The sequence below is a fragment of the Narcine bancroftii genome, chromosome 4 (genome assembly GCF_036971445.1).
Source record: "Narcine bancroftii isolate sNarBan1 chromosome 4, sNarBan1.hap1, whole genome shotgun sequence".
Lineage (NCBI taxonomy): Eukaryota > Metazoa > Chordata > Chondrichthyes > Torpediniformes > Narcinidae > Narcine > Narcine bancroftii.
Genome location: NC_091472.1, coordinates 98,285,521 through 98,312,927, shown reverse-complemented (window position 1 = coordinate 98,312,927; position 27,407 = coordinate 98,285,521). Strand labels below are relative to the sequence as shown.

Here is a 27,407-nt window from a genome sequence, read left to right as displayed (position 1 = left end):
TCAGGAGCAAGAATGTGATGAGGAGAGATGGGTTCAGGATATATTGGAGAGGAAGGATAAAAGTGGGGTGATGGTGGATAGGTGAGAGGGACGTAGCATTGGATGGGAGGAGGAGAGAAGTGGGGAGGCTGTTGAGAGAGTGCATGTTAGTTGGGCTCCTATTGTTGGTGACAGGATGCCAGGATTTCTTTGGACTGGTTGAATGTGTGACCTTCCTCCACTGTAGATCTTAAATTTTAAAAAAAATTTTTTATTTAAAAATTTTTATTTAGAGCACAGTAGAGGTCAGTTCTGGCCATTTAATCCTGTGCTGCCCAATTACACCCAAATTAATCTACAACCACCTATGTTTTGGAAGGTGGGAGAAAACTGCAGCACCGAGATAAAACCCACGCAGACACAGGGAGAACGGACAAACTCTTTACAGACAGTGCTGGATTCGAACCAGGTTGTTGGTTTCTGAACATACAAACTGTTTACAAACTGTTTACAAACAGTGCTGGATTCCAGCCCAGTTATTGCACAAGCCTGGCTGATAAGTACGTAGAGGGTGACAAGAGGACAGGATTAGTGTGCACATAGACACATGAATGCAGATGTTCGTGCACACTCACGGACTTACATTCTCACACTCCACACATACAGATGTAAAAACTAATATGTGCAAACACATATGCCACACAAATACATGCAGACAACATACATGCAAACACTAACAGATGCCACACACTCAAACAAGCAAACACACTTTGCATCTACACTCTAACACACTAACACACACACAAATGTATGATCCTTGACTGCTTTCCTCAGAGTACATCATTCCCTCGATCATCTGCCCCTCAGTTACCTCTAGCTTTTGTTCAGCTCCCACCCTCTCTATCAACTCCTGCAGATATTTTTGAGGCCAGGTTTCTGGCCAGTAAGAAAGTGGCCAACACCATCAGTCCCACTGGATTAAATTGGTAATGTTAGTTATATGACTGCCTGGTAATACAATTCAATTACTTTGTCATTCCAAATGTGAGAAGTAGGGTGGGAATGAGGCAGGATGTGCTTGGGAGGAGAAGGGAGTTGGTGTAGGTTGAATGCTGTGGCAGAGTCGGGAGGGACGGGGGTAGGTGAAGTATGGATTAGCTCCCACCCTAGCAGTTGAGCTACTTTAAGAGATCTCAAGGTAAGTGACCAGAGCATTAAGCTCCTTGGTTGGATATTTCATACTCAGTTGCTGAACTGATTACCCACTGGGACACAGTCAGAGAGGCTACAGTGGAATCAAATGCTGCAATTAGAGGAGAAGATAATCCATTTCTCCAAAGAACCAGCATGAATGAATTAAGAAATGTTTATCAGCTTCTGGGTTGATGACAAAATTATTTCTTTATTCTGAAGAGATCACAACAGAAAGGATCCATTAAATTCCTTTGAAATACTGCTTTGCACATGCAAATATTTATTAGCAATACATTACAATTCAGTCCATGCTCAGGTATGCAGTATTTTATCAAAGGGGGTCGGTAACTTCGTTCATATCTTGAAGTAAATAACTGGCTGGTTTATTTCACTGGATGATAAAAGGAATTTGCTTTGAAGATGATGGACCTGAAGCATATGTGGGTAATATCCATCAGGACTAAACATCAGTGTCATTTCCACTGCATTCAGAGGAAACCTATTACGTCTAATGTTATTTATGTGCAGCATTTAAAAAAAAATGAACCACTCTATTCTGGGTGATGCACCATCCCAACTTGGAATTAGATCAGCATTTCTTCATTTTCATTGGGTCAAAATCCCAGAACTCCTTCCTCAGTAGCACCATGGGAGAGCCCTCCCCATACAGTTGGTGGTGCTTCAAGAAATTCATTCTCCCCTGCCCATCGGGTCCAGAGATAAGCGATCACAACATTCATGAGTGACGGCACGACCTTTCCTATTGGTCAAAATGCCTCGCTTTTTATTTCAGCTCCCAAGCAATAATCTCCCTAGTTTGGTGTTCACTCTCCTGCCTGATGTCCAGTCCTTTCTGAATCCCAATAATGTACTTGTAGCTATTTGCCTGTGTACAAAGAGCATTATAGGAATGTCAGTCACCTATCATCATCTTGGAAACTACCTTATAAAATGGAAACCACAAAGATTACCTGATAGCTGTGGCTGGCCCTAAATTACATAACCTGCTACAAAACAAAATTTAGTGCAGTAGGAGACGGCAGAGCTTCACTCCTGGATGAATTCAATGCCTTCGACACCCGAGTTGATCACAAGAACAAGGAAGAACCACCAGTGCGCACCTCCATGTCCCTTAATGATCCTCTCCTGTCCATATCTGAGGATGATGTGCAGACTGCCTTCAAGAGAGTGAGGAAGGAAGTATCTGGTCAGATGGAGAATTAGAACTCCATGCTGACCAACTTTCCCACCTATTCATGGATATCTTCAGCATCTCCTTTTGGCAGGGCATGATAACCACCTGTTTTAAACAGGTGTCAATTGTACCAGTGCCCAAGTAGAGTATGGTAACCTGCCTAAATGACTATTGACCAGTGGCACTGAAGTGCTTTGAAAGGGTGGTTGAAAGGTTGAAGCATATGTTTTTGTCTGAGTGGCAACATAGATCTGTTCCAATTTACATATTGTAGTAATAGGTCTACAGTGGATGCCATCTCACTGGCTATAATCAAAGCCCTGGAATACCTGGACAGCAAAGATGCATACATCAGGATGCTCTTTATTGATAATAGTTTGGTTTTTAACACCATTATCTCTTCAAATCTGAAATCTGAATAATCTTTTAGTGATAGAACATAGAACAGGAACATAATTATAGAGTGCTAATGATCCTCCTGACCACTAGAGGGAGTGATATCTTTGGTTAGATTCAAGAAGGATGCCTCAACATGGTCTTGTGTACTTTATCTAATAAAGTATAGTTGTTTTAAAAGAACCCAAGTTTCTTTATTACAATAAAAGAAATATCACATAGTACTAGGAGTGGAAGAAACACCAGAGTGTGCAGAGTGCATATCAGTCATTAACAGCAGAGATATGTCGAGTATAAAGGCTCCTGATGCTGTGGATTGGACTGGAAACATTGACCACGAGTGGAGGTTATTCAAACAAAGATTCATGCTGTACCTGCAAGCCTTTGGACTCGATACTCACTGTGGTGGGACCTCAAGCACTAGAGGTATTCAACAGATTTGTTTTTGCCAAGGCAGCTGACCAGGGGAAGTTAGACAAGGTTATTTAGATGTTTGATGAATACTGTTCATGAAAAATAAATGAAATGTTTGAGAGGTATGTATTTCACTTGTGCACGCAGGTGCAGAGAGTGATTTGCAAACTTTTTTAACAGACTTGAAATTAAAAGCAAGCACTGACGTATCAGTTCAACCATGGCAGATCTGTACCATATTGATGGAAAGAATTACTTGCTGGTTATTGACTATATATCCAACTATCTGGAGTTTGCGCTGCTTCCTAACATGTCTGCTGCTTGTGTGATTGATCTTTGCAAGACATGAAATTCCATAAATTGTCTACAATGATAATGGACCGTGCTATAACTGCAAAGAATTCCAGAACTTTGCAGTAGAGTATGATTTTTGACATGTGCCATCAAGTCCTCTGTATCCACAGCCAAATGGTAAAACAGAAAAAGGGGTTCACATAGTGCTCAAGAAAGCACAAGATGGTGGCTCATATCTGTATCTAGTTCTATTGAGTTACAGAACTTCTCCACTTGAACATGGCATGTCACCTGTTGGGATATAGACTACACACCACACTTCCCTACTCTCCAGACCCAAACAAGAACAGAGATGTCAAATGGAAACAAAGTGTCTGCAATGGAGACAAAAAAATAATCTATGGCAAGCCAGTGAAAATCTTAGGGCCACTGGTACAACATGACACAGTGAGACTCAGAGATTCCAACTTGGGACGAGAAGGCCACTATTCTGGAGGAAGTAAATCCAAGATCCTACACGGTCAGAACAGACAAATACTGAGGAGGAATCAAAAGAGCCTGCTGAAAACTGCAGGAACAGACAAATACAGAAGATCCAGCCTGCACACCAACAGAGGAAATACCACCTGTGCTAGACAGTAGTGGACCAGCAGAGACGACACAAGCACCCGTGTTAAGAAGATCCACATGCATTATCAAAACACCTGACAGGCTGAAACTCTAAAAGAAAAAGAATTGCACACTTAAAAAGTTTGTGCTGCTGATGTTTGTGTTTACGTTTATGTTTAACTTTAAATTGAAATGAATACTGTATTAGTGTGCAATGTTGTTAAATTAAATATCTCAAGGAAAGGGGGGTGTAATGATAGAGTGCTCGTGATCCTCCTGACCATTAGAAGGAATCAGAGACTAGTTTGTTGCAGCTTCGGTTGGATTCAAGATGGATGTCTGCACAAGGTCTTGTGTACTTTAGCTAATAAAGTATAGTTGTTTTATAAGAACCTGAAGAACAAACCCCTTGGCCCACAATATTTAATCCCATCTGCCTGACATTTTTCCCTTGCCCCATTCATAGTTGTCATGAATGCAGAGTGTGCCAAGTGATTTGGTGGCAGACATTGTCTGCTACTAATCCCACTAAATGAATGACTGTGTTTCTAAAGCCAGCTGGATCCATGTAGCCTGTGAGGTCCAACATGTGACAGTTCTATAAAACATAATTTTTTATTCGTTGGTAACCACATACAGGAAGTTGGTGGAGAAAGAGTTAGTGACCTTGAAGGCACAGAAGGAACCACGCTGAGGATAGGATTGTGCTGTCGGTAAAGTCCAAAAGAGAATATTTTGACCTCTCAACATGAAAAGGTTGGAATTGTAATTGCTGGAGTAAATCATGAAAGTCTGCAGACACCACGATTGAAGTAAAAATGCAAAGCTGGAGAAATTCAGCAGGAGAAACGACAAAGACACAGTGCTCAAGCCCGAAACATTGGTTATGTGTCTTTATAAAGTAAATTGTTTGACCTGCTGAGTTTCTCCAGCTCTGTTTTTATTGTAAGTGACTCTGGAGCCGTCAGTGGAGTGAAAAGCACGAACACGGGTCTCCAAAAGCTTCCCACACCAAGCATATTTCTAATTGCAATTGTAGAATGTCTAGACAACAGTGAAAAAGGGGCAATGGGGATATGGAATTGAGATAATCAGGCATGATCTTGCTGAGTATTGCAGCAACTGGTCTATTCCTGCTCTTATTTTCTACCTGCCATAATTGATGATACAGTATCTAGAATTAACCAGGGATAAACTCACGGATGCATGGATATGAGGGGATATTATATTCCCTGGTCCTGGGGGAAAATCTGGTCAGCAACATGAAGAAAGTGTGGCTGGAGTTTGCTGTGGAAGTGGGAAGCAGGAGTGCTCTTGAATCCTGTGTCCCAGTACATCTCTAGTGAGCAGAGCTCATGCTCTGGACTGAGGCTCTCAGCCTGCCCCCTTCAGCCCACAGCACTCCTCACATTTTACTCATTCTGCAGGCACACACACTTCCTCCTTTCTTCCTCCACCTTCCCATCAGCTCAGTCACCAGCCATGTCCAACCTCATGAAGGCAGTGGTGAGTAAGAATGATTTTCTGTACCTGGTGCTCACCTAAACTAGACTCCTCTTGACATTACAATTATGTTTAAGTCCTGACAGTGCCTTCAACCTGTCCTAGAGGGTATAAAGTGGGTCCTCACCCCCTTAGAGGAGGGCAGAGGTCATACTCACCTTGTACCAGCTCAGGTACACACAATGATGAGATAACAAATGAAGGAACTGTGTGTGCTTCCTCCATCAGCCCTGGAGACAAGTGGTTGGTCATTAGCTCGCTGAAGGTTAGCTTGAATATATCCTGTTTAAATGTAGACAATTATTTTGGTTTTATGGTTCTGGATACAGCCCCTTATGGCAATCACTACACTTCTCAACAGTCTTTTTTCCAATGAGAATAAAGGCAAAATGTTACTTGTTTGCAAGGACATTTAGTGAGGGGCAAAGCTAGCAATGCCTGACATTGCATCATTAAAGCATTGATTAACTGCATATCTAAATATTGGGATGGTTTTGATCATTCATTTATGTCTTACAACCAATTCCCATCACTCCCAGGATGTGCTGTGGAGAGCTGAGAGCTGCTGTACAGAGGCTTGGAAGTTGCCATTACGTGGGAAGATCAGGGCAGGAGTTCTGGTTAGCTGCTACTACTCACTCCTTGCTGCTGGGACAGCAGTGGTTTTTAGGGAAGAGCTAATATGCTCTCTATTCTATAACAGGAAGATAACTTTGATGACATGGACAAGTTGGTCTGAAGGGTCTGTTTCCATGCTGTAGAACTCTGACTCTGTGAGTACCTTACAGAAAATTGGAAGCTGTGTGCATTGACTGGAATGACTTAAATAAAAGAAAACAGGACTGCAAATGTAAAAGAAGTAAGTGGAGAGGAAATTACTGATCAGTGAGGCATATATGGAAGGAAGGCATAATTTCTTGCTTAAATCACCAGTGCTAAAAATAAAAGCAGGGGAACTGCAAGAAAATAACAGAACACAAGTACTGATAGAAACATAAAATGCAAGCATGTAGTGAGACACTTTTTCTTTCTTTGGCTTGGCTTCGCGGACGAAGATTTATGGAGGGGGTAAATGTCCACGTCAGCTGCAGGCTCGTTTGTGGCTGACAAGTCCGATGCGGGACAGGCAGACACGGTTGCAGCGGTTGCAGGGGAAAATTGGTTGGTTGGGGTTGGGTGTTGGGTTTTTCCTCCTTTGCCTTTTGTCAGTGAGGTGGGCTCTGCGGTCTTCTTCAAAGGAGGTTGCTGCCCGCCGAACTGTGAGGCGCCAAGATGCACGGTTTGAGGCGATATCAGCCCACTGGCGGTGGTCAATGTGGCAGGCACCAAGAGATTTCTTTAGGCAGTCCTTGTACCTCTTCTTTGGTGCACCTCTGACACGATGGCCAGTGGAGAGCTCGCCATATAACACGATCTTGGGAAGGCGATGGTCCTCCATTCTGGAGACGTGACCTACCCAGCGCAGTTGGATCTTCAACAGCGTGGATTCGATGCTGTCGGCCTCTGCCATCTCAAGTACTTCGATGTTAGGGATGAAGTCGCTCCAATGAATGTTGAGGATGGAGCGGAAACAACGCTGGTGGAAGCGTTCTAGGAGCCGTAGGTGATGCCGGTAGAGGACCCATGATTCAGAGCCGAACAGGAGTGTGGGTATGACAACGGCTCTGTATACGCTTATCTTTGTGAGGTTTTTCAGTTGGTTGTTTTTCCAGACTCTTTTGTGTAGTCTTCCAAAGGCGCTATTTGCCTTGGCGAGTCTGTTGTCTATCTCATTGTCGATCCTTGCATCTGATGAAATGGTGCAACCGAGATAGGTAAACTGATTGACCGTTTTGAGTTTTGTGTGCCCGATGGAGATATGGGGGGGGGGGGCTGGTAGTCATGGTGGGGAGCTGGCTGATGGAGGACCTCAGTTTTCTTCAGGCTGACTTCCAGGCCAAACATTTTGGCAGTTTCCGCAAAACAGGACGTTAAGTGCTGAAGAGCTGGCTCTGAATAGGCAACTAAAACGGCATCGTCTGCAAAGAGTAGTTCACGGACAAGTTGCTCTTGTGTCTTGGTGTGAGCTTGCAGGCGCCTCAGATTGAAGAGACTGCCATCCGTGCAGAGGAACACACAGTCACCACTGTGGCTGGAGCAAGAAAGATTTAATTTTAAAAATGGCACCACTTTTAAGTCATTTCCTGTCTGAAGCTTCTCAGCCAGAAGTGACGTCATTACATCATCCCAGCATGCCCCCTGTTTTTAGTCTTTCTGGCCATTGAAGAAAGAGACCCGGCGTCATCTTGTGCACAGCTCCGCCCTAATCCTGTGTCTGCCATTTTGACCAGTAGTTCGCACGATCGTGGTACTGGTGCCGTTACAGATTGCTGGTGCTGCTAAACCACCCCTCCAGAACCGTCAACACAAATGTTCACAACATTCTGGTGCCATGGGGCTGGAAATTCCACTGGCCTAGTTAAGTCCAAATGGGCTCATTTAAGGCGGTCCATGGTGAAAATCTCTTCCTGGCCCTTGATGTCCAAAACAAAAGTGGACCCATTGTTTCTAAGCACTCAGAAAGGTTCCTCATATGGCCTTTGTAACAGTGGTCTGTGCACGCCCCTTGGCACAGAAATAAAAGTACAGTTACATAGGTCTGTAGGAACATGTGACTGTGGCTGACCATGACGTGAAGTATGAATTGGTGCCAGGTTACCCAACTTATCACGGAGGCTGTCCAGCATCACGAAGGCTGATCTTGTCAACAAGGGGCTGGCACAAAATTTCCGGGGACAGTGAGGGGTGAGCCGTATACCAATTTGGCTGATGAGCAGCGTAGATCATCATTTGGAGTTGAGCAGATGCTGAGCAGCACCAAAGGTAGTTCATCCACCCTGTTTGCTTCGGTGAGGCGAGTCATCTTTGCTGATTTGAGATGTTGGTGGAAGCTTTCCACCAGGCCGTTGGACTGGGGATGATACATGGTCGTGTGGTGGAGTTGTGAGTTTCATAAGTCGTTGGTGGCAGGACGCTTATCTCAGCTACAGAATCCATCTGGAAGTGATGTCTGGACTTCTTGTCTCACACATGTAAAATGGCTATCATGGTGGCCGGCTGCCATAGCCATTACTGATGGCTGGCCTTGCTGTTTCCTGTATAGGTGCAAAGGGTGGGTGGGGGGGGGGTGTACCAGCAGGCATCTGAACCCCACTGATGGTGGTAAAAACACCATTGCTGCCATTCTGCCTTTTCATCTCCTTGTGAGGTGGATGGACTGACATTGGGGCCGTGAAACCTGAAGTACAGAGGACATTTTGTCCTGCCTAGCTTTGCACAGTTGGTCAGTCAGAAGGGCCACTCCACAGGGGCTGATGAAGTTAGCATCAGTTAATAGGAGCCTAATGAAATCTGGCATCTGCTCTAAGAATGCCTGTTCAAACATGTCACAGTTCGAGTGGCCTTCAGCCAGTGCGAGCATTTTGTTCATTAGCTCAGAGAGGGGTTAATCTCCCAACCCACCCAGATGCACAAAGTCGTTTGGACCTTCGGGGTCACCAATTGTAGCAAGGCGCTACACATGGAGCTTATGGAAGAACACACAGAAACCACTGTGGCTGGAGCAAGAAAGATTTAATTTTAAAAATGGCACCACTTTTAAGTCACTTCCTAAGATTCTCAGCCAAAGTGACATCATTACATCATCCCAGCATTCCCCCTGTTTGTAGTCTTTATAGTGTGACAGAGTATATAGAAATATTTTTGGGGGATAAATTGGGAAAGGTTAGAGTAGGTTACATACAAACACTTTAAAACAGGTATTATTTGAAATACTGGAGACTTCATGTCCACAGTGACTTTACAGAAACTTTGAAGATTGCCTATGGAGACTTCACAAGTAGGTATTAATTGGACTGATGTTGTTGAAAAAATGGACTATATAGTCTTTAAAGCAACAGAGGAGAAATAGTGGCTTTCTCACATCCTTTTGCAGGAGCTTTGACAAGTGCTCAGAGAGGCCACTGATGGGTTCTTGTTTACTCCAAAGCAACAGATGAACGAGAATGCTGGAGAAGATCATGTTGTTTTGCAAGCAGGGAGAGTCAAACAGGCTGTCTCAGTCTCAGTGAGTGTGTGTGTGTGGTGTGTGTGTGTGTGTGTGTGTGTGTGTTTGTGTGTGTGTGTGTGTTTGTGTGTGTGTGTGAGAGAGAGAGAGAGAGAGGGAGAGAGAGCAGTGTCTAGCCACTTTGAGGTGCATTCTCCACCAAGAATGCGCCTGCAGAAGTGGATTCAGACCTGTGGAATGGTCATTCAGGTGGCAGTGCTGGCCACCTGAAAGGGACAGCTGCACAGGAGGCACCTAGGAGTGCACTCCGGCTCCTATCCTTTCAGGGTTGGGGCGGCGGGCTGTCAGAGCTGGAGCAGCTGTCGTGGGCTGTCCCTACACTGGGGCAGCCAGTGTGGGCTGTCCCCACACTGATCCCACTGCCCCGTGTCGATCCCCACACTGATCCCACTGCCCTGCTCTCTCCCCACAGCCCTGTGTCGATCCCCACACTGATCCCACTGCTCCTCTCTCCCCACAGCCCCGTGTCGATCCCCACACTGATCCCACTGCTATACCCATACTAGCCACCCCAGCATCCCACGCCTGCTGCCCCAGTGCTGACAGCCCGCACCGGCCACCCCACAGTGTGGGGACTGATACAGGGCTGTAGGAAGAGCATGGGGCAGTGGGATCAGTGTGGGGACCGACACAGGGCTATGGGGAGAGAGCAGAACAGTGGGATCAGTGTGGAGACCGACACAGGGCTGTGCGTAGAGCGTGGGCCAGTGGGAACAGTGTGGGGATCAACACGGGGCTGTGGGGAGAGCATTGGGCAGTGGGATCAGTGTGGGGACCAACACGGGGCTATGGGGAGAGAGCAGAGCAGTGAGATCAGTGTGGGGACTGACATGGGCTAACAGGCCGCGCCGGCTGCCCCAGTGCAGACAGCCTGCACCGGCTGCCCTTGTCCTGTCGTCCCGCGCTGGGGGGGGGGGGCAGGGGCAGTGGGGAGGGGGGCTGTCAGTCACTCGCCAGCTGATTGTCATCCCCTTAGCAGCCGCTTTCAGGCGGCTGCATTCAGGTGCCGGTGGGGGGGGGGAACCTCAATGCTTCGGTGATGATCTCTCCCAGAGGACAGTTACCAAGTGCGCCTCGCAGGCACCTCCTGCGCTTTCAGGTGGCCTCCTGACAGCCACATAGAGGTCAGATATGTGGCTTTACATCGGGGTACTTTGGCCACCTGAAAGTGTCTTTTGACTTGTGTTTCGGCCAGGGGAGCAGCTGGAACTGAAACAGAAGCTCCAGTGTGGTAGATGGCCTAGTCACAGCTTGTGGTTCATGCAAGATGAGAGGACTGGCTGTCTAATGTTTCACTTGGAAAAAGAGAAACATGACCTAAAAGAAAGAACACTGATGGGGCAAGTTTCGTCAGCAAGACACTGAGGTGACTGAGGGAAGTACCTCAGTTGTGGATGTCCTGGAACAACACATCTCTCTCTGCAAACCAACAAGAACCTTCCTGAGTGGTAACCACTTACCTTTCGAGCACCAAAGCCTGGTGAACTTTATAAGAATTGTCTGCCACCAGTGAACTTAGAGGAATGAGAAGTGAGATTGGACTGTGAATTAAGGAACTTTTCTGAACTTACACACACATTACACACACATGCACTTAGAATTAGAAGGGGAGTTAAGTTAAGTAAGTTAATAGTGATAAGTTAAAGTGTAATTCTGTTTTCATGTTTAAAGATAATTAAAAGCAACTTTTGTTTAAGTCACCATTTGTCTTGGTGAACATCTATTGCTGTTGGGTTTTGGGATCCTTTGTGTTTGTAACAATGGCTGTTGAAGAAGGAGACCCACCGCCATCTTGAGCACAGCTCCACCTGCGTCCGCTATTTTGACCGCCGATTTGCACAATCGCGGTATCAGTGCTGTTACACATTGCCGGTGCTGCTACAATCACATTGTTTTGATTCCTTCACTTCCCTAGCAAATTTAATTTACATTTTTATTATTTTATGACTCTACTATCGCATATTCAATTATTTTCCTGCAATACTTACAAACTTTTTTAGCATTATTGTTTTAAACAACAGAAAACCTCTTCAGCCCATACTCATCAAAAGGCTTGAGTTATGCAATAAGGTTACAAATTGCTGAATAGCAGTTTTAAAGGCAGGCACTGAGGCCGGGAAAATGGTATAATCTATTTTTAAGGCAGTAGTAGCAAGGAGCCAAGACAATTATAGGGTTGGGCAGAGTCTACATAGATTTATGAATGAGAAATCACATTTGTCAAATAAATTAGAATGCTGAGGCTTTAACAAGCAGAATAAGCAAAGGGCAAACCAGTTGATGTGATGTGTATGGACTTCCATGCAAGAGATTATGAAACAAAATTAGATTGCTGATATTGGGGCAATATACTGGGATGGATATTGATAATGAGCTTATTGTCATGAACATTAAGTACAATATACAAATACAGCAATAATCTTACTTGCTGCAGCCGAACAGATATTTTAATGGAAATAAAAACAACTCTAACAGCATCCATCAAATTACCCCATAGCTGAAAGAGATTATAAATATAAAATAGAGATAGATACAGTTCTCTTCGGCCTTCATCGGTAGTGGTCGACCATGGGCACCACGCCTCTAGTAGTCACTGTGTAGTGGCTTCTGCAGGGCGTAAATCAGAGCAGAGTTGATATGGAGATCTGTCTGTTGCCCATGCAGTGGCACCCACCCCCTCTCCATGCTAATGACAAGTCCAAAGGAACGACGCAAGTCGATACAGTTTGGTGCCAGCAGCATCGAGCAGGTGCTGAGTGCAGCAGTCAGCCACCTTTGGGACTCTGGCTCCGGATTTTTTCTCGGTTTACTCCCAAATCCTTTCCCTTGAGCAGGTAAGCCACAGGGCAGTGGAGTTTTGAAATCAGAGTTTTCCCTCTCTTAGATGAGTTACCATCCGTGGTTAACGAGCCCCATCTGCCTGGAGCAACTGGTGCCAGTGGCCTGCCTTTGCCCCTTCTCCTGGCAGTGAGAACATCTCTGCCGATCATAAGAACTATGCTACACATAAAGGCCAGGAGTTGGACTTAGCTGTCAGAGGCCGTTTGAGACACACACCTTGAAGAGCGGGAGGAGCTTGCCCCCATTACCAACCTTCAGCTATGACACCTTTAGAGCCAAACGATACTATTCACAGTTACAATTAGGTGTAAATAGGCTCCGGGCAAAGTGACAAAGTGAGAACCACAATATGATGCAAAAAATGTGATCTCATCCACTATGTCAGAAAAATAGGAAGGCAGATTTTCTTTAAATAGCGAGGGTGTGAAAGGAACTGGTTTTCAGAGTTACCTGCTATTCTTGAATATGAATCATGGAAAGTTAACAAACAGGTATTGCAAGCCATTAGGAAGGCAAACAGTATATTGGCCTTTATTGCATGCAAGAGTAGGGACTTCCTAATCCAGCACTACAGGACTATGGTGAGACCACACCTGAATTATTGTGTACAGTCTAAACTCCCTTCTCAAAGAGAAATATATTTGTGAATAGAAAGAATACAATGAAGATTCACCAGATTCATTCTTGAGATGGTGAGTGAGTGTCACTCGAGGAAAATGAAACACAACTGGAGTTTAAAAGAATGGGAATCATGCAAAACTCTTTCAGGACTTAACAGGGACTTGAGGAGTTGATGTTACCCTCATCTAGGATGTTTAGAATTAATGGTTATAACCGCAAAGTAAGGAATTTGCCATCCTGTGCCGTGGTGAAGCAGTAAATTTCTTTGGTGAATCTTTGGAATGTCCTATCTTTCTTTTTCAATCTTTTTATTGTTTTTTGAGGAAATAATATCAAATACATAGATGCCTATGATATAAAGTTTGGGTAAAAGTAATTTAAAATTACAGATAGTAAGTAACAGTACACAATATATATATGATCCATGTTGTCAATAAAAATGGAAAATAAAAAAATCGTATAACTAATGTAATTTCTAACCCAAACCTATTACTATCAAAGCCAGGCAAAAACTAATAATTTCAATACTAATATTTCAAAAAATGAGGAAAAGGGAAAAAAGATTTTTAATAAAAAGCAAAAATAATTAGGAATGCCCAATCTAAGTGGGATGTGGAGGCTCATATAGGCTGAGTATATTCAAGACAGATCTAAAGATTGTTCTCATATATTAGCAAAGTAAGTTTAGGATAGAAAATAGTATGGAGGGAAAATATTAGCCATGATTTTATTGAATGATGGAGTAAGCACGAGGAGCTAAATGGCCTCCTCCTGCAATCATTTCTTATGTTCTTATACATCATTAGAAGAATCAAGTTAAATACCTTCCTGTGTCATGTGGCCAAAGTAACCCAAAAACTTTTCAAGTCTGGAGAAATCAGTTTTAAGTTTATTTGTAACATTATATCTTATGCAGTGAGAAGGGATCTTCTGTGAGCTGTCTAACAGATTAGGTCTAACATTCATAAAGGCATTTAAAATAGAAACATGCAATTAGCAGAGTTACAACGAAAACAAAATCAGTTATCAACAAGCAAAGGCACCATGATTGCTCTGCTGTGGGGTTCATTTTAGAGCTTGATGGCTGTAGGGAAAAAAGTCTCTTTAAGCCTATTGGTGCATGCTTTCACACTCATCAGCCTCCTTCCCAATGGGAGGAGGGAAAAGAGAGTGTGTCCAGGGTATGATCAGTGCTTCAATATATTGTCTCCTTTTCAAGGTAGTAGGAGATGTAGATGGAATTCACAGAGGGGAGGGGAGTTTTTGTTATGTTCTGAGCTGCATTCATTACTTTCTGCAGCTTTTTCCAACCTAGGCCAGAGTAGCTCACATACCACGCTGTGATGCATCCAGCAACTATGCTTTCAATGGTGCACCTGGAGAAGTTGTTGAGGGACAAGGGGGACATGTCAAACTTCCTTAGTTTTTTTAAGAAAGTAGAGGAGTTGGTGTTCTGAGGAGTCCAGTTGGATTCTGTTGCACGGGATCCAGAGTTGTTCCAAACACAAGTAAATCAAATGTGACCCTTAGATCTGTTGCATCCACACTTCAAGCCAAGCACCTCTTGGAGGTGCTAAGTAAATAGTTTTCTGTTTGGCCAAAAGATCATCTGACAAAGTGACAAGCATGAACTAGCTGTGAACATGGGACAAACAATAACTGTTCCACATTTAAGCCAACCTGTATCTTCTCTATGCTCGAGTTTTTGACAAGTAATCAAAATTACTTACAATAAAGAAAGAAAGAGGCCCACACTGCGAATTTCTACAGACGTGGTACAGAAATTGGTGTAGCCAGTCAGTACGCATTAAAACCATGAATTTCAATGTAAAACTCTTGGTTTCTTTGGGGTGGTGACACTGAGCAGGGTTGGGGGTAGTGGCGGCACTAAGTTGGGCAGGGGTAGTGGCAATGCTGAGTGGGGTGGGGGGAGATTAGTGGTAGTGCTGAGCAGGGTGGGGGTGTAGTGGAAGCACTGAGCGGGGTGGAGGTTAGTAGTGGTGGCGGTGCTGAGTAGGGGAACAGTGGTGGCGGCAGCGCTGTGCAGGGGTAGTGATGCCAGTGCAGCATGGTGGCCACCGAGACCAGCTCTCACAAGAACACCTTGTCACTGTTTATTTTGCTCACTACTGCTACCCTGAGTTGGGCCAGAAAATTACTGGACTGGGTTCTTTGTTAAACTTTGCAGCAGACTAAATAATAACAAGACAGAAGGTTCTGAATGACCCCTTTTTCCTCACCGCCCCGTATCCCCTCACCACTCCCTTGGATCTTTCCACTGCCCACAGTGGTGGTGGGGCGGTGCCCACATTGGGAATCACTAATCTAAACAAAGGGTAAGTTCTGTCTAATTTAATTAAATGATCCAGGGTTTATATTGGGGTAGGTGAGGGTGGAGCAAGGGGAGGAGCCAGCCATCAGAACAACACACAGACAGAGAATTCCAGTTCACTGCAGCAGGAAAGAGAGAGAGTGTTAGTTGTGACCCCTGTCAACACAAATCTTTCTTTGGCTTGGCTTCGCGGACGAAGATTTATGGAGGGGGTAAAAAGTCCACGTCAGCTGCAGGCTCGTTTGTGGCTGACAAGTCCGATGCGGGACAGGCAGACACGATTGCAGCGGTTGCAGGGGAAAATTGGTTGGTTGGGGTTGGGTGTTGGGTTTTTCCTCCTTTGCCTTTTGTCAGTGAGGTGGGCTCTGCGGTCTTCTTCAAAGGAGGTTGCTGCCCGCCAAATTGTGAGGCGCCAAGATGCACGGTTTGAGGCGTTATCAGCTCACTGGCGGTGGTCAATGTGGCAGGCACCAAGAGATTTCTTTAGGCAGTCCTTGTACCTTTTCTTTGGTGCACCTCTGTCACAGTGGCCAGTGGAGAGCTCGCCATATAACACGATCTTGGGAAGGCGATGGTCCTCCATTCTGGAGACGTGACCCATCCAGCGCAGCTGGATCTTCAGCAGCGTGGACTCGATGCTGTCGACCTCTGCCATCTCGAGTACTTCGACGTTAGGGATGTAAGCGCTCCAATGGATGTTGAGGATGGAGCGGAGACAACGCTGGTGGAAGCGTTCTAGGAGCCGTAGGTGGTGCCGGTAGAGGACCCATGATTCTGAGCCGAACAGGTGTGTGGGTATGACAATTGCTCTGTATACGCTTATCTTTGTGAGGTTTTTCAGTTGGTTGTTTTTCCAGACTCTTTTGTGTAGTCTTCCAAAGGCGCTATTTGCCTTGGCGAGTCTGTTGTCTATCTCATTGTCGATCCTTGCATCTGATGAAATGGTGCAGCCGAGATAGGTAAACTGGTTGACCGTTTTGAGTTTTGTGTGCCCGATGGAGATGTGGGGGGCTGGTAGTCATGGTGGGGAGCTGGCTGATGGAGGACCTCAGTTTTCTTCAGGCTGACTTCCAGGCCAAACATTTAAACCCAAATTTAATAAGTTAATCAAAAAAAGAACAAAAAGAAATAAAAAGAAAAAAAAAACCTAAAACTAAATTGAATCTGTCCCCTCCTTCTAATCAAGGTTATCTTGTAGAAAAGGATGTAAAGATATGAATCAAATAGTTCCCTTCAGAAACTTGACAGAGAATCACCAGAGCATCCATACTTCTTAATTCTTCCAATAATGATAATATTCTATGAATGGGCCCCACATCTTGTCAAATTGAAACTTTCTATCTTTAATGTTGTATCTAATTTGCTCCAAACTTAAGTAGGACATTAATCACCGTGTATGAGTGGGTGAAGATTCATCTTTCCATTTTAAAAAGCTAAAACTTTCTCCTGGGTTACAGACAGAAGCTTGTGAGAAAAACCGAAGAAAGCAATTTAAGGGCATGATTCTATTTTGATCTTAAAAATCAATGATAAAGATTGGAAAATATTTTCCCTGAAATCTTCCTAAATTGGGCACTCCCAAGACTGCTATTGATTCAAGGAGAAACGGCAAATTTTATTTCACAATAAGAGGGTTTGTATTTTCTTTTGTATTACATTCTTAATCAATGATGCAGAGGTATCACTGCAGCAGAGCATGACTTACAAATGTATCACCATGACCAAAAAATGGGCTTTCCTCTTCAGATCACGTTCCCTCTGGCAGCCTTGATAAATTCGTCTGAAGCTCTTTCACTTCAATAGCTCCATTGTTTGTTAACAGGTGAACTGTTTATTAAAATACCACTGAGAGTTAACCATTGTTAGTTAATTCAGTTTTGAAATGATTTTACAGTGAGGGTTGCAAGAGGCATCCAAGAGAAGGGGCAGTCCTGTTTGGTGCTGCCTCATCAAGATGTGTGCTCAATCAACAATGTGCCAGTAATGCCAATCAAGCCAGGATACTTCTTGGCCATCCACTGATGAATGCTCACAGATCTGGGATAATATTGTAAGGTTAACAGAAGGAACTTTATGGAGAAGCAAAGTGGAATTAAAGCTTTGTAGGCCCAACACTAATTGAAATATGAGGAATCTTTAACCGGGGGTGTTTCAGTTCTACTTCAGGTGCACAAGTAGAGGAGTACATTGGAGTGAAGAAGAGAAATTAAAAACTGAGATCACTGAATGATATAAAAATGAGGGTTAGATTAAGGGGAGAGAGAGGAGAAAAAGACAGAAAAGGAGTGGAGGAGAGAGACAGAAAGAGAGAGTGGGAGGGGAGGGAGAGACAAAGAGAGAGAGAGGAAGAGACAGAGAGTTAGAGACAGGAAAGAGAGGGAGAGAAGGTGTAACGTGACTGATTGCACCTAGAGATAAGTGAGGAGTACAAACGTGCTTTTAAGAGCTTACAATCAATGACTGGTAGACACAATAGTTCTCCGGTGATTCTGAGGTAAGGCAGGAAATCCAGGGTTTATATTGGGGTAGGTGAGGGTGGAGCAAGGGGAGGAGCCAGCCACCAGAACAACACACAGACAGAATTCCAGTTCACTGCAGAAGGAAAGAGAGAGAGTGTTAGTAGTGACCCCTGTCAACACAAATCAATTGAGTCAATCAACCGCCTTAATACAACTCATGACCACAGTCCAAAATAGAAGTCTGCTCAATTAATGTATAAAATAGTCCTTAAGCAAATCAATGTTTTCATATTCCATTGTCTATTCTGGACTCCTGGCAACAGCATTTTTTAAATTTTCTTCACTGTTTATTTAAACTGCCAGTCCAAACAAGATAATCTCCCTCAGTGGAAAAAATCTCTTTATTAATACACATAATCAAAACCACATCCTATCATGTAAAAACACAGAAATGCTGGAGGAACTCAGAAGGTCTGGCAGCATCCATAGGAGGTAAAGATATATAACTAATGTTTCGGGCCTGAGTCTTTCTTCAAGGATTAAGTAAAAAGCAGACAGGCATATAAATTCAATTGAATCCAATCAGCCATCTGAATTCAATCCAATCCAATCACCACCTCATCTTTACAATGGACATCCAATCACTATACACCTCCATCTCCCATACCGAAGGCCTCAAAGACATTTGCTTCTTTTTTGACAATAGACTCACCCAGTATCCCTTCACCAGCACCCTCCTCTGGGTGGCAGAACTTGTCCTCATCTTTAATAACTTCTTCTTTGACTCATCCCACATTCTACAAGTCAAAGGGGTAGCCATAGGTACTCATATGGGTCCCAGCTGTGCCTGCCTTTTTGTTGGCTATGTGGAGCAATTCATGCTACAAGCCTACACAGGCAAGGCTCCTCAACTCTTCCTCCGCTACATAGATGACTACTTTGGTGCTGCCTCATGTACCCATGATGAGTTTATCGACTTTACCCACTTTTTGCTACAACTCATGACCTCAAATTTACTTGGTCTATCTCTAGCAACACGGTCCCAGATAAACTCTCAACAGACATCTTCTACAAATCCATCAATTCCCACAGCTACCTTGACTACACCTCTTCACATCCTGTCCCCTGAAAGGATTCCATTCCATTCTCTCAGTTTCTCGGTCTCAGTTGCATCTGCTCCCAGGATGAGGTCTTCCATGCCAGATCATCAAAGATGCTCACCTTTTTCAAACAACATAGCTTCATCTCTACCATCATCAACTTGACTCTCACCCATTACCTGCACAACTGCCCTGGACCCCTTCCGCTCCCACATGTAACAAGGACAGGATTCCCCTTGTTCTTACCTACCACCCCACCAGTCTCCACATCCAACATATCCTCCTCTGTTATTTTCATCACCTACTATGTAATCCCACCACCAGACACATCTTACCTTCTACTCTGCTCTCTGCCTTCCACAGGGACTGTTCCCTCTGTATCTCCCTTATCCACTCCTCTCTTCCTACCAGTCACCCCCTTGGCACCTACCCCTTGACTGCAGGAGGTGCTCATTTGATGTCACACTTCCTTCCTTCCATATTTGGGGCCCCAAAGAGTTCTTCCAAGTGAAGCAACACTTCACTTGTGAGTCAGCAGGGATCATCTATTGCATCTGGTGCTCCCATTTTGGGCTACTCTGCTTTGGAGAGACTGGGTGCAGAATGAGATCATTTCATTGAGCACCTCAGCTTTGTCCACTGCAATAGCAGGGATCTACCAGTGGCCACCTATTTCAATTCCCCCCCCCCCCATTCCCTTGTTGACATGTACGCCGTAATCTCCTGCACTACCAGACTGAGTTCACCCACAAATTGGAGGAACCACACCACGTATTCTGTCTGGGCACCCTCCCCCTCCCATTTATTCCCATCTCCTTTTCTCCAGGATCGTCTTCCTTTTTCACTTTGTCTCCTTTATCCCTGCTCTGCATTCACAGAGCTAACCTCCCTGCCCCAACCAATCAATTCTCACTTTTCCTCTCTCCTGGCCTCCTCTCCATATCCAATTATAACCTTTTGTTTATTGGTCTGTACTCCTCCCCCAGCCTTTTCTTTTATTCCGATGCCTGTCTGCTTTTTACTCACACCTTGAGGAAGGGCTCAGGCCTGAAACATTGGTAATATATGTTTACCTCCTAATGATGCTGCGAGACCTGCTGAGTTCCTCCAGTATTTCTGTGTTTTTACTATAATCATAGCGACTGCAGACTTTAATGCTTCACTTCAACTTCCTATCATGACAAGTCACACACCAAAGCAACTTTAATAAATTAACCAGTTTTTAAAAACAATGTTAGTTGCACACATCTCAGAGTTTCAATAAACTGAGAAAACTGTTTAATATTATTCTAAATGGATAATTAAGTTCCACAGACCATTCCTGTGGAAACTGTTCCACAGTCGATCCTATAGCCTTGTCACTTCACTCCATTCTGGCTTACTTGTATGACAGCTCATACGCCAGGTTGCTGTTCATTGACTTCAGCTTGGCGTTTACTATGATCAACCCCCAGAGGCTGTTGGAGACTCAACACCCATCTCTGTAATTGGATCCTGGACTTCTTATCGAAAAGACCACAGTCTGTCCAGGTCGGTAGCAGAATATCGAGCACCATCACGCTGAGCACTGGTGCACCTCAGGTCTGTGAGCTCAGCCCACTCCTGTTCAAGCTACTGACCCACGACTCCATTGCCAGATCCAGCTCCAACAGTGTCAACATTTCCAGATGACACAACAGTAGTTGGTCTCATTGACAACGAGGATGAGTCACACTACAGAAAAGATGTGGAAAATCTTGTGAACAAAACAAAAGAGATGACCGTGGATTTCAGGAGGACCAGGATGACCACCCTTCACTACACATCAACACCTCTGTAGTAGACAGTGGAGAGCACCAGGTTTTTTGGAGTTCACTTAACTAGTAACCTATCATGGATATTCCACATCTCCTCACTTATCAGGAAGGCGCACTTCCTGAGAAGACTGAAGCTGGCAAGGCTACCTGCCACCATTATGTCAACTTTCTATAGGGGGTCTATTGAGAGCAACCGGGCCAGCTGCATCACAGTATGGTATGGTTGCTGTAGAGAAATGCATCCGAGGTCAATCCACAGGACCATAAGAATGGCAGAGAGGATAATTGGAGTCTCCTCCCCACCCCCCTCCCCATCGATGTGATCTACCAGGATCGTTGTCTGAAGAGGGCACACAAAATCATTGAGGACCCCTTCCAACCTGCACACAGCATCTTTCAGCTGCTCCCGTTGGGGAAGATTTACAGGAGTATCAGATCCAGCACCACCAGGCTGAGGAACAACTTCTTCCCACGGGCAGTGAGAATGCTGAACGACTGCTCACGTCAACATCTGAGACTCTCATTTATACAAAGCAATATTTATTTACTTATTTGGATAGATGAAAATCTTGTCCTGCATATGTATTATTCGTCTGTATGTGTGTTATGTCTGGTTGCGTATCTGCATGTTTTGCACCAAAACGCTGTTTCGCTAGGTTGTACTTGTACAATCAGATGACAATTAAACTTGACTTGAATTGACTGGACTATGTTATTGCTGCCTTCTACATCATACTATAGGGACTAGAGGGAAATCTACACTTTGAGGGAGATGGGGTGAATTTCGTATTAAATGAATACTTCACATCAGCCTCCCAAGGAAGTCAATATAGGAACTGCTGGTGTCTCCACAAAGGAAGATGTGGTTGCAATTCTGGATAGACTGAAGAATAAAATAGGAGGTACTAAAAAGGCGGACTCCACAAAGACAAATCACCTGGTCCAGATGGGATAATGTCAACTGTAGTGAGAGAAGGACATTTCAAAGGTCCTGGTGATAATTGTCCATTTAAATGGAGATTTGAGTTGGTGTCTAACAACTAGAAATTGATGAAAACTACTACATTTATCAAAAAATGAGTGGAAAGATAAATTCAGTGATGAGAGAATTTAACATTGGTGATTAGGAAAATTCTAGAAACAATAATTAGGGAAAGATTTAGCTTTGCAATTGAAGACAGAGGGAATCATGATGGACTGGTGTTATTGCGACTGGAGGCCTGTGATCAATGGTGTTTTGCATGGATCAGTGCTGGAACCTCTGTTGTTTGTGTTACATATATAAATGATTTGGAGAATCATCCAAGAGGTATCATTAGTAGGTTTGAACACAACACAAACATTGTTGGAGTTGTGGATAGTGAGGGTTTGTCAAAGGATTCAGCAAGATACGGACCAATGGAAATATGGGCAGACTCTGGAGAGTACAATAGACATTTCACCAAACAATTCCAGGGATGGGGAATAAATGTTGGCCTTGTCATGTAAATGAATGTATAGAAAAATTAAAGTTTTCATTCGCTTCATTTGTTCTGGTGAAGCTGGAGTGAACCAAGAGGTTCTGTGAGAGATATTTAAAATGATGAAATGCATGGGCAGAATAGATACCGAGGAACTATTTCCATTGTTGGAGGCATCAAGAACCAGGGACATAGGATGAACATTACTGGCAAAAGAGCTGTAACAGGAGGAGTTTTTTGTGGAGCTGGGGTAAGAATGGTGGCAGATTCAATTGTTATATTGATAAGGGAGTGAGTTATGAAATGAAGTAATTTATTGGGCTGTGAAGAGAGGAACCAGGTGGGATGCTTACAGAGAACAAGTATGGACTTAATGGGCCAAATAGCACTGTAAACATTCTGTGATTCCACAGTGCAATTTCTACTATTATTTACTTTGTATGATCACCATATTCTCACGATAACATTTTGTTTTATGTTTTGTTATACAATGAATATCCTGATGAAAATGACCCTCCCTCCCCCAAACTTGAGAGATTTGGCATTCCTTCCAATCAGCCCTGTTAAAGTTTTGTACTATGTTGAAGGAATGACTCCTATTAATGAGACAAGAATCCACTGGCAATCTTCATACATTCTTCATACAGGCAAAACAAAAGCAAACTGTTCTGACCTGTCTGGTCATGCTGTGAACAGTACCTCCTATTATTTCAATTCAATAGGTGAGCTCTAATTTTCAATGAGCAAAGCCGGCAGGACTGGAATGTATGGAATTGCTCTTTTGACTTGAACTTGAAGCATTGACTCAAGCAAAAGAAATGTCTTTCCCTTCCAAAATATTTGCTTATTTTGCCATAGGCATTCTCTCATGTGAAACTCACCTTTATACCACAATCAGTACAGTGGTAGAAGGGTTCCAGTATATTACCTTACTCCAAGGGAGTCTTTGACCTCCCTAACTCTACCTTAAATGAATGCATCTTGGGCTACATGTGAGAAATTAGGTCATGAAAGATTTTCATCCACATCACAATTTCATTCCAAAATATTTACAAAGGAAGAGTCATGAGCTGAGTGTGATCCTTTGTATGCCTGACGCCCTGCAGCTCGTGCTGCCCTCCTAATTGTGGTTGAAGAGACCTGATTCAACTTCTTCAAGTAAAATACAGTAAAATCCCCATTATTCAGAATTCAAGCAACCAACAACCTCAAGCAACCAGCTAAAAAAAATCAAGGAAATAAATAACAATAAGATAAATAAGTTTTTTTAAAAAGTTCAGAATTGTAAAAGCAAATGTTCTCTGAAGCAACACACAAACCCTTCGTGAAGATAGAAGCAAATATTCAGCCAGCAGAAGTGCCCAGTCATGCCCAGCCCACAGCAACTGTTTTAAAGTTATGTTTGAATAAATACCCCACCACTGGGGCGACTCTCCCAAAGTGTCTCCAATATCCCTGCCTAGTAAGAGTTTATCTTTAACAGTATATCTCCCCACCATGACTACCAGCCCCCCCACATCTCCATCGGGCACACAAAACTCAAAACGGTCAACCAGTTTACCTATCTCGGCTGCACCATTTCATCAGATGCAAGGATCGACAATGAGATTGACAACAGACTCGCCAAGGCAAATAGCGCCTTTGGAAGACTACACAAAAGAGTCTGGAAAAACAACCAACTGAAAAACCTCACAAAGATAAGCGTATACAGAGCCGTTGTCATACCCACACTCCTGTTCGGCTCCGAATCATGGGTCCTCTACCGGCACCACCTACGGCTCCTAGAACGCTTCCACCAGCGTTGTCTCCGCTCCATCCTCAACATCCATTGGAGCGCTCACACCCCTAACGTCGAGGTACTCGAGATGGCAGAGGTCGACAGCATCGAGTCCACGCTGCTGAAGATCCAGCTGCGCTGGATGGGTCACGTCTCCAGAATGGAGGACCATCGCCTTCCCAAGATCGTATTATATGGCGAGCTCTCCACTGGCCACCGTGACAGAGGTGCACCAAAGAAAAGGTACAAGGACTGCCTAAAGAAATCTCTTGGTGCCTGCCACATTGACCACCGCCAGTGGGCTGATAACGCCTCAAACCGTGCATCTTGGCGCCTCACAGTTTGGCGGGCAGCAGCCTCCTTTGAAGAAGACCGCAGAGCCCACCTCACTGACAAAAGGCAAAGGAGGAAAAACCCAACACCCAACCCCAACCAACCAATTTTCCCTTGCAACCGCTGCAATCGTGTCTGCCTGTCCCGCATCGGACTGGTCAGCCACAAACGAGCCTGCAGCTGACGTGGACTTTTTACCCCCTCCATAAATCTTCGTCCGCGAAGCCAAGCCAAAGAAAAGAAAAGAAAGAAAGAAGAAGAAAAAAAAGAAAAGAAAATTATATAATGGCTTTATCCGTAAAGTTGGGGGAGGGGGTGTCAATTATGATGGCAGCGTTGTTAGTGCAGTGGTCAGTGCAACATTGTTACAGTGCCAGTGAACAGAGTTTGAATTTAAATTTAAGTTTTGTAAGTTATGGGAATTACCTGAAAGTGAACTTCACATAATTAAGGACTACAATACTGATTTTTTTTTTCAAATTTCTTTCCATTTTGCACTGTCTTTTGTCTTTTAAACTGTATTTTTAATGCAGGTGTATTAGGTAGGCATTGTAAGAGTGAGTCTCAGCCAACCAGAAATTTTGCATATCCCGCATCCAGATGCTGGATACTGGGGGTTTTTACTGTACATATTGATTTCAGCAGGCAGTTCTTCGCACCCTTAATTCTTAGGAGTTAAGAATATTTAGAGAAGCATAGTCTTCTCAGAGGGGTCATTATGGCTTTGTAAGGGGCAGATCAAGGGACATGAGCATAATTGAGATTTTTAGGGAGATGATGAAATAAATCGATGAAGGTCAGCCAGTGGATGTGGTGTATATGATTTTCAGTGAGCTGTTTGATAAAGATCCCACATTGTAGACTTAATCAGAAAGTCATGAGGCATGAGATCCATGGAATCTTGGCTGCATGAATTCAGAATGGACTTCCCTGCTGAAGGCAGAGGGTGGAAGTAGAGGGAATGTATTCTGCCTGGAGGCTGGTGACGAGTGGCGTTCTTCAGGGATCTGTTCTGAGACCCCTACTCTGTGATTTTTATAAATGACTTGGATGAAGAACTGAAGGGACGGGTCAGTAAGTTTGCAGATGATTCAAAGGTTGGAGGTGTTGTGGATAGTGTAGAAGGTTGTTGTAAGTTGCAATGTGATATAGACTGGATGCAGAGTTGGGGAGAGAGATGGCAGATGGAGTTCAATGCAGATACATGTGAAGTGATGCACTTTGGAAGGTACAACATGAGGGTGGAACTCAATAACAAGATTCTTAACAATGTTAAGAAAGGGATTTCGAGGTCCAAATCCAAAGATCCCTCAAAGATGCCAACAATTTGATAGAGCGGTTAAGAAAGCATATGGTGTACTTACCTTCATTAGAAGCAGGATGGAGTTCAAGACCATGAGATAATGATGCAGCTCTATGGACAACACTTGGAGTATTGCGTGTAATTCTGGTAGCCTCATTTTAGGAAAGATGTAGAAACTTTAAAGAAGGCGCAGAGGAGACTTAGCAGGAGGTTGTCCAGAATTTGGGGGGAGGGGCGTGGAAGAACATGTCTTACGAAGCAAGGTTAATCAAACTAGGGCTTTTCTTTTCAGAGCAACAAAGGATGAGAGGAGACTCAATAGAAGTGTAAAGGTTTATAAGAGAGTCATAGATAGGATGGACAGCCACTGCCTTTTTCTTAAGGCCACAGTAGCAAGTGGGACATTTAAGAACTCTTTGATAGGAACATGGATACAAGAAAAAATATAAGGTTATTGGTGTGTGGTTAGGATGTGTTAGATTGTTGTGGAGAAAGTTTATATAGGTTGGCATAACATCAAGTGGTCCACTGCAACCACAAATCTCTAGGTTGATAACCCCTTGAAAAACGTTCCATATGAGGCCCCAATCTTTGACAGAGCCCTTGCTTGACTACTTTCTTGTCCCTTTGATGACTTCCCCTGCCTGCCAGTGTCAATAAGCAATCAGTTGCTGTGACCTACTTGCAGTCACATGCTTTGGGGAATTTTAGAAGGTTGCCAGCTGGCTTTATCAGTCTTAGCGTAACCAGGTTAGCTCTGCAAACTTGTCATTTTCATTTGGAAATTCCTCATTTTCTGTCACTTTACTCATACTTTAACCATTTCACACCATTTCATCATGAATCTTTATTCCTCCCAGTGAAGATTATTGACAAATGATATTGTAAATGGTCAATTTTTTGGTGCAGGTACATATCTCTTAGCGTAACCAGTTTAGCTCTGCAAACTTGTCATTTTCATTTGGAAATTCCTCATTTTCTGTCACTTTACTCATACTTTAACCATTTCACACCATTTCATCATGAATCTTTATTCCTCCCAGTGAAGATTATTGACAAATGATATTGTAAATGGTCAACTTTTTGGTGCAGGTACATATCTCAATTCCATTCCCATGGACCTCAAATAAAGAAGCCACCACAGACACAACCTGAATTTACAAGAGAAAGGAATAAATTCAATTGCTCTGCATGTTCAATGCATTTATTTACTTGTTACAATACAGAAGGAAGCCATTCAACCTATTGAGACAATCACAGCTTTCTTATAAATATACTCAATATTCCATGATACAAATAGTAACATTAACATACATCTGAGGGATAATATTAATGATAAACTAATCTCTGCGTCTGATCTCCAACACGGGGTCTCATATTTCACATACTGTTTATCACAACTGGAAAGGTTGCCTAGGTACAAAAAAGCAGTCAAAATACAGATTCAAAACCACTAATCAGGTTTCAAAAAAATTCACAAATGACAAAGGAGACTTCAGAGAAGACAACCAGTCAGAAAATTGTGGAATTGAACCAATGATATAATCGCAAAAAGGCAGTGAAGTTGGATGGAACCCCAATTTTAAGAATCTCCCAGCACCTAAAAATCTAACACATCATGGACTAGCATCAACAAAGACACCACCTCCCCCCCCCCCCACAAACTTTCAAAAAAAATTGCTGATACTTATTTTGT

General features: G+C 43.7%; 1 protein-coding gene and 1 long non-coding RNA gene across 16 annotated transcripts in view; one reads left to right on the top strand and one right to left on the bottom strand.

Moving 5' to 3' along the window:
* Positions 1 to 27,407, bottom strand: part of LOC138760885 (uncharacterized) — a 216,905-nt gene that overhangs the window by 49,927 nt on the left and 139,571 nt on the right. The window contains exon 5 of one of the 6 annotated variants that reach the window (XR_011355946.1): positions 5,743 to 5,866. The exons of the other annotated variants lie outside the window; for them this stretch is intronic. This is a non-coding gene — a long non-coding RNA (uncharacterized lncRNA). The remainder of the gene's footprint in view (positions 1 to 5,742; positions 5,867 to 27,407) is intronic. 6 annotated transcript variants of the gene reach the window in all.
* Positions 1 to 27,407, top strand: part of LOC138760884 (uncharacterized) — a 143,244-nt gene that overhangs the window by 40,423 nt on the left and 75,414 nt on the right. The window lies entirely within an intron of this gene.